Source organism: Dasypus novemcinctus, chromosome 24, assembly GCF_030445035.2.
Source record: "Dasypus novemcinctus isolate mDasNov1 chromosome 24, mDasNov1.1.hap2, whole genome shotgun sequence".
Classification (NCBI taxonomy): domain Eukaryota; kingdom Metazoa; phylum Chordata; class Mammalia; order Cingulata; family Dasypodidae; genus Dasypus; species Dasypus novemcinctus.
In genome coordinates this window covers 64,255,641-64,273,854 of record NC_080696.1, presented here as the reverse complement: position 1 = coordinate 64,273,854, position 18,214 = coordinate 64,255,641, and positions in this window count along the sequence as shown.

Sequence of the window (18,214 nt, the reverse complement as noted above, 5' to 3'; positions counted from 1 at the left end):
ATATGCAGGATTATTATTATGGTTCAATTCTAAATATTTGCTATTTCCCATTGTGATTTGATCTTTGAACCATGAGGTGCTCAAAAATGTATTTATTTCCAAACATATGCGATTGTCAAGGCACCTTTTCTTATCAGTTCTAATGGAACATCACTGTCACCAGAGAATGGGGACAGTAAGATGGTGATTCTCTGATATTTGTTTTATGCTTCCATATATTATTAATGTCCAAGGGTGTCCCAGTCAGCTTGGAGAGAATACAAATTTTTCACTGGAGTACAATGTTCTAAAAATATTTATGACACTGAGTATATTAACTATGCTTTTTTAATACACTGATGGGTTTGCCTGCTTGTCTATTTATTTCTCAGAGAGATATGTTAAACTCATCTATTCTGGTAGTGGATTTGTTTTTTTGTCCTGGAAATGTTAGACAGTACAGTAAGGCATGAAAACTAATCGGAATTAAGAAAGGTAGGAAAATAATTGGAAAAGAACAAAGAAATTTGTCATTTTCCCAGATGAAATGATTGTCTATAAGTTTCAGTCCAAGTGTATTCCATTTACAACCATCAATAAATATATAAATGCATTCTTAGAATTACTAGAAGAGACTAGAAAAACTGCTAGCTACAAAAATCAAGACACAATAATCCACTGCATTGCTTTTTATCAGCCACAAATGATTAGACATGTTACTTTTTAAAAACACAATTTATGAAAGCATAAAAGGTATAAAGTTCTTAGAGGGAAAAAAATCTAACAAAAGATGTGCAAGGTTTCTATAGAAAAAAATTGTTAACCTTTAGTGAAAGACATTAAGGAACCCTAAATAAATGGAGGAGAAAATCCTGGTCTTGGAAAAAAGACTCTACTAGATACACAATAAAGGTGTGTGTGGAGTCACTGTCATCTCTGCCAGAATCTCAGTGGGGGTTTGCAGAACTTTCTGAGCCGATTCTAAGATTTAGTAAGAAGAATAAAGAGCCAAGAAGAGATAAAATACCACCAGAGAGAACAGTGCAGGTGGAATTACCTGGCTAGCCAGCGAGAGCTATTAAGCAGCTCTATGGTAGCTAGACAGCATGGCATTGAAACAGGGCCAGATGAGTGCCAGGGGACGAGACAAGAGAGGCCAGGCGTGTGCCCATGCATTGGTGGGAACTCTGCTGAAAATCTGCCGGCCAGTGAAGACTTAAATAAATGGCACCTGAGATCACCAGCTCCCACTTCCCGTGATATGACCCCACCACACACGGCACACAGCTCTAATCAAGGTAAACCCTAACCTTACACGTGAAAGGCAAAATAATAAAGGACTCTCGGAAGAGAGTATATCTAAATGTCTTTTGTCCTTGAATAGAAGCAAATTAAATAAGACAGAAACAGTGAAAAACATCAAAGAAACAGAAGACATCATGAAGCAAGAGAACTGACAAGCCATAGATGTGGAGACGATACCTTTACACATCTAATTGGCAGAGGATGAGTACCCTGAATATACAATACCTCCTATAGAATGGTAAAGGCAAGACAATCCCAAGTAAAGCTGACAAAGACAACAAACCTGAACAGATACTTTACAGGTGCCAAAATAGAAATGACCATCGATTCCCACCAGCGCTAGTAATCAGAGATGCAAATTAAAATGAGGCACTATTTACACATGCCAGACTGACCTACATTTTAAAGTCTGACTGCATCTAATGTTGGCAAGAATGCAAAGACATTGAAATTCATACATTTTTGGAGAGCACGTCAATTGATGCAACCATACGGGAAAACGTGTTGGCATTCTTAAATAAAGCAAAAGATCTGTAAATCCTGTTGTGTAGTAGCTCCATTCCTATGTATCTACCCTAAACAGTAGCTCTCAAACACGGTGGTACCTTCAAATCACAAACGGGACTTGTAGAAGTCTCATGACTCTGACCCTACCCCCAGTGATTTTTCTTAGATTGTCTAATGTGGGGTGCAAACATAGAATTTTTATGAAGCTCCTGAGATGATTCTGATGTGAATTTAGGGCTGAGAAACATTTTTTTCTAAAGGAGCTCTTGTTTATGTACGCAAGGAAGCTTGTAAGAAAACGTTCAAAGCAGCTCTGCCTCTAAAAGCAAAAAGGGAAGTAAAATAAATTCAAATGTCCTTCAAATAAATAACTATAATACAGAATCCTACACATCCAGAAAACTGAATGAAGTACAGCTACACGCACACAAAGCGTGAATGAATTGCAGAAACATAATACTGAAGGGGAAACGTGTGTGACGGAAAAATTCTTAGAGGATAATTACAGTTATTTAGATTCCGAAAACATGAAAAACTATACTATATGCTATTTAGGGTTACAAACATATGTGATAAAATTAAAAAGAACACCAGGGAAGGGTAAACTGGGTAGTCAAGGGATGACGGAGTCTGAGGGAGAAGCTGGCAAGTCGAGGCGGGACGTTGAGAAGGGTTCACGGTCAGGCTCTGGGGTCCCAGCGGGTGAGTTTTGAGTTGTCACTCCTTATGCCCCACATATCACTTGTCAACATTCTTTGTTAATCTATTTCTTATTTAAGGAAAAAATGAAAAGAGTAACAAAGAGAAGATCAAAGGCAGAAACTAAAGACAGACAGGCACTGTGACTGGAATGCAGGAAAACTGCTCAGCCAGAACGGAATGTGGTAAGCTGATCTCAACAGGTGGAACCTGACTCACTCCCTGAACTTAAATCCTCACCGTGCTTGCGGGCATTAAAATCATCCCCGGACTTCCACCTCCAGCTCTGAGCACTGGCTTGTCTCACACAGCCCTCCTGCTGATAACAACTGTGAAAGCTGGGTGAGACACGTTTTAATTATATTTTCAGTTTTTTTCCCTCTCCCTCCCCCTCCCCCTCCCCCTCCTCCACCCTGCTGTTTTTGCTGTCTGGGTCCATGCATTGTGTGATCTTCTATATCTATTTCTCTTTTTGTCTTCTCTTCTCATTTCTCCTCTAAGATTCACGGGGATTTGACCTTGGGAACATCTGATGTGGAGAGAGGTTCCCTATCAATTGTGCCACCTCAGTTCCTGGTCTCTGCTGCACTTCACCTTGACTCTCCCCTTTGTCTGTCTTTTTTTATTGCATCATCTTGCGGTGTGACTCACTTGCACGGGCACTGGCTCACCACGTGGGCACCCACGCGGGCACTCACATGGGCACTCAGCTCACCACACAGGAACTTGACTTGCCACGTGGGCACTTGGCTTGCCACACGGGTACTCGCATGGGCACTTGGCTCACCATGCGGGCACTCGGCTCGCCGTGCAGGCACCCACGTGGGCACTGGCTCACCGCGTGGGCACTTGCTCACCACGCAGATACTCAGCTTGTCACGCAGGCACTGGCTTGCCGCGTGGGCACTTGCTCACCACGCAGATACTCAGCTTGTCACGCAGGCACTGGCTCACCGCGTGGGCACTTGCTCACCACGCAGATACTCAGCTTGTCACGCAGGCACTGGCTCACCACGTGGGCACTTGCTCACCACGCAGACACTCAGCTTGTCACGCAGGCACTGGCTCGCCGCGTGGGCACTTGCTCACCACGCAGACACTCAGCTTGTCACGCAGGCACTGGCTCGCCGCGTGGGCACTTGCTCACCACGCAGACACTCAGCTTGTCACGCAGGCACTGGCTTGCCGCGTGGGCACTTGCTCACCACGCAGACACTCAGCTTGTCACGCAGGCACTGGCTTGCCGCGTGGGCACTTGCTCACCACGCAGACACTCAGCTTGTCACGCAGGCACTGGCTCACTGCGTGGGCACTTGCTCACCACGCAGACACTCAGCTTGTCATGCAGGCACTGGCTCGCCGCGTGAGCACTTGCTCACCACGCAGATACTCAGCTTGTCATGCAGGCAATGGCTTGCCGCGTGGGCACGCTTTCTCTTCTTCTTTCTCACCAGGAGTTCCCACTGGTCAAACCCAGGTCCTCCCGTATGTTAGGCAGAGGCCTTATCCTCACCACACGCACGTCTCTAAATTTTTAGTTTGAGATCATTGTGGATCCAAATAAAGTGGCAAGAAATGACACCGAGAAATCTCAAGCACCCTCGGTATCCTCAATGGCAGCATCTTGTGAGGCTGAAGCTCAGTGTCACCACTGGTATTGCCACTGACAGGGTCAAATGTGGAACAGTGCCAGCACAAGGAGCCACCCTCTTCCTCCCCCTCACGCCCCCTCCTCAGCCCCCAGGAGCCATGCATCTGCTCCCCATCGCTAGAAGTTAGTCATTTCAAGAAGGTTCTACAAATGGAACCACCTGTTATGAAACCTTGGGGAATTGGCGCTTTTTTTTCCTGGAAATTCACCCAAGGTGCTTAGGGTCTCCATAATTTCACTTAATTATGCCTGGTATGGATGTGCTGCAGTTCGTTGAATGGTCACCACCGAAGGACAGAAGAGCTGTTTCCCAGGTATCAGCAAGCCTGCTGTAAACATGCATGCCCAGGTTTTTGTGTAACTCTACATCTTCATTTCTTCATTTTTCAAGGATAGATGCCCAGGAGTGCAACTGATGGGTTCTATGGCATCTGTAGGTTTAGTTTTGTAGGAAACTGCAAATGGTGTTCTAGAGTCGCTTTAGCATTTTGCATTCCTACCAATACTGTATGAGGATTCCAGTTTCTCTGCATCTTCACCAGAATTTGGCATCATTATCTTTTTTTCCCCTTAACTTTAGCATTCTGACAGGTGTATATTGCTACCTCATTGAAGTTTTAGCTTACATTTCCCTAATGACTACCATACCGCTGCAAGCCCACTACAGTGGATAAAATAATTATAAATACTAAGAGATGGAAAACAATTGGATGCTATCTACAAAAGCTAACCCAGCAATTCCATTCCTAGCTTACGTTCAAGAGATACACACACAGATGTGCACTGAAATGTGTGAACATGAGTGTCCATAGCAACAGTTCTAGAAATTGCACTAAACTGGAGGCAACCCATCAAAAGAAGTTATATTCATGCAATGGAACATTATATATTGATGAAAAAGAACACACTACAGTGACCGCAACAACATGAGTGAATCTTGCAAGCAAGGAGTCAAAGAAGTCAGGCATCAATACGTATTCTGGGATCGTATTTATAGCACACCCACAGGTGTGTCCATGTGGCAAAATCATTGATCTGCACCTCTTTGATTTGTCCTCGTGGCCTTTAATTGAAAGAGGAGTGAGACGACTCAACACACAGGTGGAGCTTCCCAGTAACCTTTCGTACCCCGGCCCCTGTGGGAAAGCACACGAGGATGAATGACCTTGGTCCATTCCAGGTTTGAGAAGAGCCAATCTCCTCTTTTCAAATATCCCTGAATTAAGTTCCTCCTGAAACCAGCCTTGGTCAGTGGTCTTCAATGGTCAGTGAAGATTAGAATCTCTGGACTGATAATATGACACCCAGGCCCAGAGCCTCAACAGACTTCAGCTCCTACACTTTGACTTATTGGACTTACTCCACTCAGCTAACATGGAGTTGAAGAAGGTCAACCACCACAACATGGAGCCTAGAGTGTCTACAACTGGAAGTGGGAGGAGTGCATCCAGTACCCATGTGGAATCTAAGCCCTCACTTGACATAGGTGTGCAATGGACACAACCAATCCAATGTCCACAGAGAAAATGTGGAATGGGTGTGGGAACGGTAGCCATGGGGGCTGCTGGGTGTGGGGAACGGGAGGAAGAGATGAGATGTGGAGGCGTTTTCGGGACGTGGAGTTGTCCTGGGTGGTGCTTCACGGACAATTACGGGACACTGTAGATCCCCCCAGGGCCCACTGGATGGAACGTGAGAGAGTCTGGGCTATGATGTGGACCATTGACTATGGGGTGCAGTGATGCTCAGAGATGTACTTACCAGGTACAATGGATGTGTCACGATGATGGGAGAGAGTGTTGCTGTGGGGGGAGTGGGGGGGCGGGGGCGGTGGGGTTGAATGGGACCTCATATATATTTTTAATTGTAATTAAAAAATAATAATAATAATAAATAAATATTAAAAAAAAAAAAGAATCAGCTGGAATTTTAGGAACACTTGACGCTTGACTTCACTCTGAAATTCTGACCCAGTTGCTCTTGGGCAGGCCCCAGACATCTGCATTTCGCAAAGCTCCTAACGGGCAGGCGGGATCGGGCGTGCAGATGCGCAGGGCTTGGCCCCGGCCACAGAGGTCCCAGGAGCTCCTCCACCCCAGCAGCCTCCTGATCAAAGGGCAACTCCGTGAATGCAGCACCTTAGAAAACCCCATGCTGGGAGACGGACTTGGCCCAGTGGTTAGGGCGTCCGTCTACCACATGGGAGGTCCGCGGTTCATACCCCGGGCCTCCTTGACCCGTGTGGAGCTGGCCCATGCGCAGTGCTGATGCGCGCAAGGAGTGCCGTGCCACGCAAGGGTGTCCCCCGCGTGGGGGAGTCCCACGCGCAAGGAGTGCGCCCCGTAAGGAGAGCCACCCAGCGTGAAAAGAAAGAGCAGCCTGCCCAGGAATGGCGCCGCCCACACTTCCCGTGCCGCTGACGACAACAGAAGCGGACAAAGAAACAAGACGCAGCAAATAGACACAGAGAACAGACAACGGGGGGGGGGGGGGGGGGGATTAAATAAATAAATAAATCTTTAAAAAAGAAAAGAAAAAAAAGAAAACTCCATGCCAAGGGTTTGCTCTTAGCAAGCGAGGAGGACGCTGAGCCTGGCGTCCACCGTGTGGGACGCTCACCTCCAGGGGCCTGGCCCCTCTGGAAGGGATACATCTGGGTCCTCAGTGCCTCCTACGGCACACAGCCACAGCCCTGCTGCTCCTGGCTCAGGTGAGTCCCGGGGACCTGGGTAAAGCAGAGCTGAGCCAGCGGGTCAGGGGCCAGGCCTGCCATAGCGCATTTCCCGGGAGCGCACAGGTTGTTCCGCAGGGCACCTTGCAGTGCCTGCGGCAGGCAGGGCCCAGGCTGTGTGGGAGGTGCCCTGCATGAGCAAGCTCTGCAGGTTCTCTGGTCAGTTACAGGACATTGTATGTCCTCCCATGGCCCACTGGGTGGACTGGGGGAGAGCGTGGGCTATGGTGTGCACCATTGACCATGAGGTGCAGCGGTGCTCAGAGAATTATTCACCAAATGCAATGAATGTCTCATGATGGAGGAGGTTGTTGTTGTTATGGGGGGAGGAGTGGGGTGAGGGGAGTGGGGGGTATATGAGGACCTCATTTTTAAAAAATGTAATATTAAAAAAATAAAGACAAAAAAAAGAAAAAGGAAAAAACAAAACAAAACAAACAAACAAACAAAAAAGCCTCAGGCCCCTGCAATTACTGTCCCCTTCTCCGACCAGCCCATGTGGGGTTGGACGCTGGCCTGGTCTCAGGGCAGGAAAGGCTGCTCAAGGCATTTCTGGCTCTGCCCCTCTCCTTCCTCTTTGTTTCCCTGGGGAAAGAGACTCGTTTGCCTTCCGTACTGGGTTGAACAACCCCCGCCCCCACCCCCAAACCCTGGCATCCCAGGACCTCAGAAGGGTCTTTCCAGATGTGATTAGTGAAGTTAAGGTGAGGCCAGACTGGATCAGGGTGGGTTCTGGATCATTGGCGTGGTCCTTGTGAGAAGCCACGAGAGGACATACATGGAGGGGAAAGAGGGGAGAAGGCCCCGTAAGGACGTGGGGGGGCAATGCAGGGGAGAAGGCCACATGAGGATGTGGAGGAGAAACAAGGGAGAAGACCACGTAAGGTCGTGGCTGGGGGAGAAAACAGGGGAGAAGGCCACGGAGGACATGCAGTGGAAACACAGGGAAGAAGGCCACGTGAGGATATGGGGGGGGAGAAAACAGGGGAGAAGGCCACCGAGGACGGGGAGGGGAAGGGTGAAAAACAAGGGGAAAGCCACATGAGGACATGGGGGTGCAGGGGAGAAGGCTGTGGGACGATGCGGGCAGCTTGAGTGATGCGGCTACAAGCCACGAAGCACCAAGGATTGTGGGACCACAGTAGCTGGCGGGAGGCACGGCAGGGCTCTTCCCTCGAGACCATGAGGCGTGTGGCCATGCTGGCACCCTGGGTTCGCATTCTCCCTTCCTGAGCTGGGAGAGAAGAGCTGTGGATGGGTTCCGGCCGCCCAGCCCGTGGCCGTTGCAGCAGCCCCAGGAGGCTCATGCGCCCCCGCTCCGGCTCCCTCCCCGTCCCTCAGCCTGTCCTGGACGAAGCCGCAGAGCCCAGCAAAGCTGGTCTTTCCAGAAAGACCTCGACAGTGACATGAAGGGAAGTGAGATGTTGCTCTGTTTCTGGCTTGAATAAACGTTTATTCTCACCAAACAAAGTAACTATAATTGCATTTAGTGAATAACTGCTGTTTCAATGGGACACGCATCTTTAAAACTTTTTTTTTCACAGATATTTCTTTTACATAAGTTTTCAAATGGAAGTGAAAAACAAGTGTGACTTTTGGAGGCCTTAGAAGAAATGAAAACATTTCTTATTAAAATAAATGGCTCCAACCTTCACACACAGGCCTTCTCCCTTTCCTGGATTTCCGGCAGCAGGCAGGAGGGCGGATGGATGTACACAAACGGTTTGCCCAGCAAAGAAGCCCCTCCAAGACAGGAGCCACGAGGGAGAGCTTTGCTTTCCTCAGGGCAGCATTTCCAGAGCGCGGGCCCCGGCCCTGCAGGAGGCTTCACGACAAGCCCGGGAGCGCGCTGGGCTCGGCGAACTCGCGATGATAAATCTTCTCTGAGCTCCGCACGCCCGGTCAGCACAGGAATGGCCCTGGAAGTCCCGCTGGGGCTACCCACTCAACACGGGTTATTTGGTAATCTTCAAATCTGCTCTGTATGAGCTTCCGATGGCCGCTGTAAGGAATCACTGCCTACTGCACGACTTCAACGCCACCGTGCTCTCCCGCTGTCCTGAAGACGAGAAGTCTGATTCAGTCACTGGGAATCCCGGCGTCCCAAGCCTCCTGGGGGGCCTCTGCGGGCTCAGGCGGCTGCCGCCACCGCCGCCTCCAACTTCACCTCACCGTCTGCTCTTCTGTCCAGGCAGCCCCTCAGCCCCTCCCAAAAAAAGTACCCTTGGGGTCGCATTTAAGACACACTCAGGTGGTCCAGCTGTTCTCCCCCGACTGAGTAGCATCTGCAAAGTCCTTCTGTGCCACCCGCAGTTCAGGGCTCAGGACATGGCTATCTTTTGGGGGACCTCACCTCATCACCTCTTTGTAAACTCTGAACCATCCCCCCCCCCCCCTGCCCAGGAATGAGGGGCCTGAGGAGCGCACTGGGAGGGCGAGGGAGATCTTACTCATAAAGCAGGGGAAGACCTCAAGAGGCAACGTGCTTTCATAACTGTAGTTGCTCAAGTGGTGCGGGGAAGTCCTCTTTTCTTTTTTAAGATTTATTTTATTTATTTATTTCCCCTTTCCCCCACTCCCCCGTCGTCTGTTCTCTGTGTCCATTCACTGTGTGTTCTGCGTCCGCTTGTCTTATCAGGCAGCACTGGGAAACTGCATCTTTCTGTTGCATCATCTTGCTGTGTCAACTCCCTGTGTGTGCGGCGCCACTCCTGGGCAGGCTGCGCTTTTTTCAAATGGGGCAGCTCTCCTTGCGGGGCCCACTCCTCACATGTGGGACTCCCTACGTGGGGATGCCCCTGCATGGCAAGGCACTCCGTGCACGTGGCAGCACTGCGCATGGGCCAGCTCACCGCACAGGGCAGGAGGCCCTGGGGCTTGAACCCTGGACCCTCCACATGGTAGGCAGACCCTCTATCAGTTGCACCATGTTGCTTTCCTGGGATGTCCTCTCGTCATGCTCAAGCATCAGGCCTGAGGTTGTCCAGGGGGACTTCAGGCGACACAAGCTGACACAGTGGGACAAAGCCTGGGGCTGGCATCTGACAGACCAGGGTCATAAACCCAGCTCTGCATCCTATTGGCTGTGGCACCAGGTAGATCAGCTCAGGTCCCCAAGCTTCAATCTGCTAATCTTCAGATTGTGTATAGTAATAAAAACCGTCACATCAAGCCGCAGTGAGGATTGAAAAAGAAAACGATGTCGAGGGTCACAGAGACTCCCAAGTAATGACTGGTAGCCACGGTGATCAGATCTAGAGTTGGCTTTGCTCTCCGGATACCTGAGCGACTCTGGAGCTCTCTCTGTAGTCACAAGAGGTTCAGGCTTGAGTTGTCAGCAGGGAATGTTTCTTTATGCGAATCTCTCTGACATTATAGGAAAGTTGTGGCCCCTGGCTATGAGGAATGCGAGCTTTTCTTTGCTGTTGTTGCTATTATTTACCTGCATGGGGAAGGGGGCTACTGCTTTGTGCAGCACTAGGCTTCTAGGGCTAATTTATATCTTTGAGTGCTTAATATCAGGGTACAGCAAACGGATCCATGATCCCTGAAGCCCACGAAGGAATGGCCTGGAGAAAGCTCAACTGTAGCACACTCGGGACCAGGAAGAGTCCACGTGGCAAAAAAATGGGTTTAGACCAGGAAGACAGCATGGTGGACGGGCTGGGCCTGTGAACCCTGGGAGCGCGATGACGGCGCGAGAACCCAGCTCTCGGTGGGAAGGAACGAAGCGGCTAACAGACCATCCACCGGTGGAGGAGCCCGCTTCAGCTGGCCTCAAAAATTAGATTGGGAGGAGTCAGGGGGTGGGAATTTATTTTCCTGTCATCCTCTAGAAAGCAAATTAGCCTTCCAGCTGCAATGTTTGGCACCAACTCCAGCCTTGCTCAGCCACTGAGCATAAAATAAGAGTGCAATATGCCAGTATGGCACGAGGAAACCAGAGGAATCGCAGCTGCACCGCACTGCTGGTGACCCGAGGGCAGGCGAAGCTACCGCCACCTTCCCTGAGCTGTCACAAATGAACCGGTGGCTCTGTCCCACCATGGCGGTACACACGCCTCTTCCAAATACACAGCAACACAGACTCTCACTCTTTCGGCACTGAGTCCTGGCCTTCAGACAAACATCTCTTCTCTTGTTCACACACATTCGTGCGTGTAAGCCTCTTCTCCATCCAGACTAGAAATTCCTTGACGGCAGGAAGTGTGAATTTAATTTTTTGTATCCGTTAAAGTAGCAGGGCCCATATTCTAGAAATCAGCATCTGGAAACATGTTCCTGCATGTATGAATTTACTTCCATAGGCAGTGAGACAGAATATTTGAAATGTGAACTGCTTTAGAAAATCCCAAGAGCAGCATGGGTAGGTCCATAAGCAATAAATATTCACTCAGTGGCCTTAAGAAAAGTGTGGACTCGTCCTCAAACCACATCTGTTTGAAAATGTGTTTATTCTTCTTGTTTATATGCCAGTCCAAATCCTGCTTCCAGCCTAAGATAGGAAGCAAAAGAGGTAGTTTTCAAGGATGCTTAGGGACCAATTCCAACCCAGCAGAAAGCTCATGATCCCACAGATCTAATTTTGAGAAGGGAAGAGTGGCTTCTAGGGTCCCTAGATGTACCCCCCTTATTTCGTTGAGCATTTTGCACTCAGCATAGCCATTCCTCACCCTGCCTTCTGAGTACAATAGAAAGGCAGGTTAAGGTATCGCTTCTCCTTCAGTAGTGGGAGGCGTATTGTGAAGACTTGGCGAGGTTGCAAGAAGGGGGAAACATCACCAAGTTTCTCTCTATAGAAAAAAGATTGATTTCTCGGGAACTCCAATTGGAAAAAAAGTCATTCTCTTTTCCCAAACTTCCAGTCTTCACCTGTGCAGCATAAAGGGAGCAATCCTGGTCTTGAGGGTAAACTGAGGTGCTGACTCTTGCCCTGCCATCTACACTGAGCTGGTCTTCCATTTCCCACCTGCAAGACAACATGGTCTTTTCCAGCCAACACTTTGATCAGTGCATCAAGCTATTCAAGAGCTAGAAACTCTCCTTCAGCTGTTTTTGCAACCTCTAGACACAGGCACTGAGTATTGTTAATAACTTGGACTCCTGTCCGGCTGAAGTGTGGATGGTCTTGTGTTTATAATTCCAGGGTCTTCAAATATAATGCATTCAACTGGGGGCAGAGCAGAGCCAGGACGACTGGAAAAGCAAACATGCTGTGTGTACAAGGTAGGATGTCTCATGACATTCCTTGCTTTGCAGAAAACAATAAGGAATATCATTCTGGATGTAAATAGAAGTTCCCAAGATTGTTGCAGGGAGCCAAAATATCTAGCACAGGAACAGCTGAGCTGCTGCTAATTGGGCAGGTTGTTCTCCACACCAGCTGTCCTTCTTCAACAGGCATTATTTGGCAGTGATATCTCTGCTCTTAGACATAAAGGAATGCCATAGAGACTGGAATCTAGATTAGACCTCCACCCTCACTAAAGCTCTTAAAATATCCTGGATGGGTGATCACCCCAAACTTTTTGACCACTGGCAAATCATAAGCACATTAGACATCCATCCAATGCTTGAGTAACTCTATTCTAAACTGGAAGTGAGTGATGACAAATGACACGGCATCTTCTAGTAACTCTAGTAACCAATTGGGCATACTTCCTTAATCTGGAATTTTTGTGGAGCAAATCCACTCTTTTCACATGGCACCAACAGAAACTCGATGGCAGTTTTCACAATGACTTGTGCATCTTCCTTTAGGGAAAAAATGTTATTTCCTAATTTCTCATCTACTTGGGCTGCTCCGTCTTACCACTGTAACAGGATCGACCAAGTGATTCATTAGCTATTTGGCTCAACCTCAAAGCTGGTTGGCTGATACAGTCTACTCGATTATCTTATGTATAAAAGCAATAGCCTCCTTTTGGAAGGACATTTATCAGGCTGGAGTCCTCACCGAGCAGTTTTCCTTTCCACAAGTGGACTTGCCCTGGTGTTCTCCCTGGTTTTATAGAGCAGGAGTCTGGGAAAAGCACTGGGCCCAGAGTTGGCAGCTCCAGAATTGCACCTGTTTTGACTGGCAGCCCCACGTCAATCACACCCCCACCTAAATGTCCACCTAATTAGATGTGATAGGGATTCATCTAGCATATGCGGGGGAGCAGCCTCAATGCCAGATGAGATGGAAGACAGAAGTGTAACGGACACCAGTTGGACCTTCCACGGTCCACTCTCTCCAGGTGCAATAACTAGTGGATTATCACCCCAAGATGGGTACCTTTAGTGCCAAATGGGAGTAATGCCACTCACTTCCAAGGCTGTTGGGGAGATGAAGTGAGTGCCTGGCCTGGGGGAAGAACTCAATGAAGAGTTAAATAAGGGAGAGTAAGTTTCTGTCCATCCAATAGCATGTCATGAAGACATGGTAGAACCCATTTCCACATTTCAGATAGATGACACCTCGAGGAGGCGGGCAGGAATCCTACAGTGATCCGTAAACTACACCCATAAGCCCAACGTGGCCTACCACCTGTTTTAGTAAATAAAGTTTTATTGGAACAAGCCATGCTCATGGTCACACACTGTCTATGTCAGCTTTCCTGCTTCCTTGACAGAGTTGAGTAGTCACGAAAGGATGGTCCCCTATGGTCCTCCAAGCCTGGCTATGGGCAGCCAGTTTGTTGACTGCTACTATGGCACAGCTGACATAGAAGTAGAATGAAAGTCCAGGTTATTGCTAACTGGGAGAAAAGGGTCCTATGGGTTAAATGACCATGGGCAGAGATTAAAACATGTGTGAATAAAAATGGATTTTTTAAAAAGCTGGAGCCCCAGGCATTTCTATTGTTGGTGGGAATTTGTGGTTGAACTGCTTCTCAGCTGGGCAATGCCAGGTAGCGGGTCTAGGCAGGGCACTCTAGGCTTGGAAGCAGAAGGGATGATTCGTCTCTTCATAGATTCAGTAGCCCTTGATTTATTGGGTGTCTGGGAGGTGCGAGGCCCTCCTCTAGGTACTGGGGACGAAGCAGGGAGCCAAGTAAGTCCATCCTCCCGTGGAACGCACACCTGACAAAGGTGACAGGCACAAATACACAAATCAAGTGCTGGGAGCACACGCGAGCATGTATCAGAGCCAGCAAGTGGAATAAATCAGGATAGCACACTGAGTGATGAAGGCACTAATTTAAAGAAGGCCCCTCCAGAGGTGACATATGAGAAAAAAAGTGAGGAAATGAGCCTTGCAGATCTCAGGGGAGGAAGGAGATGTCCAGACACATGGAGCATGCACTCCTAAGCAGGACGTGGGAAGCTTCGTGTGACATTGGAGAGAAAGCAGCTCAGGGCCATCACAGCCCACTGAGCACCCAGGAGAGAGGCAGGAGATGCAGGTTTCCACTGGCCACATAAACAATGGCATTTCTTCTAAGAGCAATGGAACGCTGATGGAGTATTTCTGTTTTAAAAGGATCACCCTGTCTGGGTTTGGAGAATAGGCCACATGAATCAACAGAGCCCAGTGTAATGCAAGGCTCTCGAATCATGAACGGAAATCAGATTATTCACGAGCATCTACTATGGGCCTCGTATACTTCTCACCAAGGATTCACAGGCTACATGGTTCTTCCTGCTTCCACGCAGGATGTAGAAAGCAGGGAAGAATGTCACTTCCATCTCACAATAAGAGAAAACCCGATAATGAACAGTCATAATTTGGCAGGGCAACTGCTAGCCTGAAATTCAGAAGGAAAAATGCCTAGCTGGGGAGAGTCAGGACATGGCACTCGCCTCACTGTGGCAGAGCATGCTGGCAGGATGGGGCTGCCTCCCCGGCAGCGGGGAAGAATGAGCTGCAAGCATTTCGCTGCTGAAGGCCAAGTGCGAAGAGTCTGGTTGAGGAAGCGCAGGGCACCATCTTAGGGGGCGTGTGTGTAGGAGACCGCAGCCTCCTTCCATGGGCCTCCACCTGGCGTGAGGGCAGGGCTGGAGATGCTGCCTCCCCGTATAGCCCTGGAGGAGGGAGGTGGAGGGGCACACCACCTGAACCCTGCACCACTGAAGAACAGAGATCTGAAGACAGGTAGACGCGCCATGCCGCTGGGAGGAAGGGAAAAGAAAAACCCTTCCCTCCTCCAGGAAGGGCCAGGGAACCGTCCTGAGAACATAGCAGGTGTCCTTCGCTTGGAAAGAAGCAAGATCTCCGAGTAAGTCCCAGCCCCCAAATCTGGGGGCACAGGCTGAAGCTGGACACCCTGTTCATTGTGCTGGCCCAAGCAACAGAAATCCACCAGTGTGCAGGGGGCCTCTTCCGGGGGAGACCCAGCCCAGAGGGTGCGGCAGTGTCATTCCAAGAGAAAGTCCAAGCCCGTAGCCCTGGCTCTCCACCCCACTGAATCAGCTCCACCCCTCGCTCAATGGAGCAGCAGAAGGGGCGTGCTCATGCTCAGGCATAAATACTACTTACCCCAGCAGCCACTATCCTACATGCAATGTTCAAGTTTAAACCAAAAAATTCAGAGTCACACAAAAAACACTGCCAAGACACAAAGCAATCAATGGGAGCATACCCAGGAATGACTCAGATATTGGAAATATCATAAAGGGAATTAAAATAACCCCGGGTATTGGTTCTTCTGAGGGCTACAGAGATCCACAGGTTCTATGGTCATGGCAAATGGAATTCAGGGCCATGTCAGTTGGCCCTTTCTTGGAGTTTGTGTTTCTGTGTGATGGATCTGGACTCAGATGTGATCTTTTTTCACAAGCCTTTCCTGTTACTTTACCAGAATTGTAGTTGGTGCTGGGGCTTAACATATACCCCGGGGATCTGAATCTCTGGACTGACCATATGATAGCCAGGCCCTGAGCCTCAACAGACTTCAACTCCTACACTTTAGTTTACTGAAGGTCAACCACCACACCAGGGAGCCAAGAGTGCCTACAACTGAAAGCCAGGAGGATTGCATCCAACATCCATGTGGAATCTAAGCCCCCTCTTGATATAGATGTGGAGTGGACACAACCAATCCAAGGTCCACAGGATGGAGGAATAGAATATGGATGAGATTGGACTTACTGATATTCTATTCGTGAACTATTGTGATTAGTAATCGAAGAAAATGTGGCATTTGTGTGGAGAAAGTGGCCATGGTGGCTGCTGGGTTTGGGGAATGGGAGGAAGAGATGAGATGTGGAGGTGTTTTCGGGACTTGGAGCTGTCCTAGGTGGTGCTGCAGAGACAATTATCAGACATTGTATGTCCTCCCATGGCCCACTGGATGGAACATGGAAGAGTGTGGGCTATGATGTGAACCATTGACCATGAGGTGCAGTGATGCTCAGAGATGTATTCACCAAATGCAATGAATGTCTCATGGTGATGGAGGAGAATGTTGCTATGGGGGGAGGAGAGAGATGAGGGGGGTGGGGAGTATATGGAGACCTCATATTTTTTAAATGTAATATTAAAAAAAATGAATAAAGACAAAAAAAATAACCATGATTAACATGTCAAAGGCATTAGTGGAAAAGGGAGATGGCAAGAAGGGGAGCTGGAGGAATCTGAGCAGATTAGATGGAAGCCCGCAGATGAAGAACGCCTGGGGCGAGCTTATCAGTAGACTCTACACAGGTCAGGAAAATAAACAAAAGAGTGGCTGTGGAGACAGGTTAACAGAACCAACCCCACTGAATCTAAAGAAGCCTAAAATTTCAACCACACCAAAGAACAGAACATCCCAGAGCTGCGGGGATACATCAAACATTTAACACGGTGTAAATTGAATCCCAGAAGGAGAAGAGAGAGAAAATATAGCAAACAAATATTTGAAGAGATAATGATATTCTAAAAACAATTAAAAACATAAAACCACACACTCAAAATGTTTAGAGAACTCCAAGCTTGAAAAATACCAGAAATTAAGGCACACAAAAGAAAAACCTAGACATATCATATTCAAACTGCTAGAGGGAAAAAAAAGCATAAATAGCAAATCTTGAAAGAATCCAAAGAAAAAAAATTACATTATATCTACAGGAAAAAATAGAAGGATTATAGCTGACTTCTCATCAGAACCACGCAAGCCAGAAGCAATAGAGTGAAATCTTTCCAGAGCCATAAAAAACCCTTTCAACTGAGAATTCAAATCAGCATAACCATCTTTCAAAAATGAAGGAAAAATACTTATATTTTCAGATAAACAAAAACTTAGAAAATGCATTATCAGCTATCAGGCACTATAAGAAATGTGAGAGGGAGTTCTTCAGACAAAAGGACTACGATTCAGAAACTTGGATCTATGAAAGGAAATGAAGAACCTTAGAAATGGTTAAAATGAAGAAAATATAAAAGACAGGTTTTTTTAAATTGCCCTAAAAGATAACTGACATTTAAAGCAAAAGTAGTAGCAATGTACTGTGGGTTTATAGTTTATAGAAAAGTAAAGTGTGTTATAACAGCAATACAAAAATTACAAGACAGACACCAGGATTATATAGTTGTAAGCTTCTTACATAATTTGTGAAGCAGTATAGTATTATTCGAAGTTAGACTGTAAAAATTGAAGATGCATGTTACAATCCTTGGAGCAGCCACCAACATTATTTTTTCAAGATTTATTTTTTTATTTATCACTCCCCCCCCCCCCCCCCATTACCCCTATCCTCTCCCATTGTCGGCTCTCTGTGTCCATTCACTGTGTGTTCTTCTGTGTCTGCTTGTTTTCTCATTAGGTGGCTCTGGGAACTGATCCTGGGACCTTCCAGAGTGGGAGAGAGGCGATTACTCTCTTGCACCACCACGTCTCCCTATTCTGATATGTCTTCTTATGTTCTCTCTTCTGTGTCTCTTGTTGCGTCATCTTGCTGCGCCGGCTCTCAGAGTCGGCCGGCACTCTTGCGTGGGGCAGGGTGGCACTCCTGTGTGGGTCTGGAACTCTGCATGGGTCAGCTCACCGTGTGGGCCAGCTTGCCCTCACCAGGAGGCCCTGGGCATCAAACCCTGGACCTTCTATATAGTAGACGGGAGCCCAGATGGCTGAGCCACATCTGTTCCCCAACAATTTTTAAACAAGCATCCACATCAGACACTGTGGCCAAGCCTGAGCTCAGCTGCTACCTGCACCCCTACCCCACCCTGCTCTTCACATCCCATTGTCCCACCCTTCTATTCTCAGCTCAGGGTCTTGCAAATGCTATTCCCTTTCCCTGCAGCATGCTGCTTTGCCCCCCCTCCCACCCAGCTCTGACTCATAATTCAGACATGTCATGACATGGCATCTTACAGAGGCGACTTCCCAGACTCTACCAGCCAGATGGACCCCTCCTAGTCACAGTCTATCCCACCA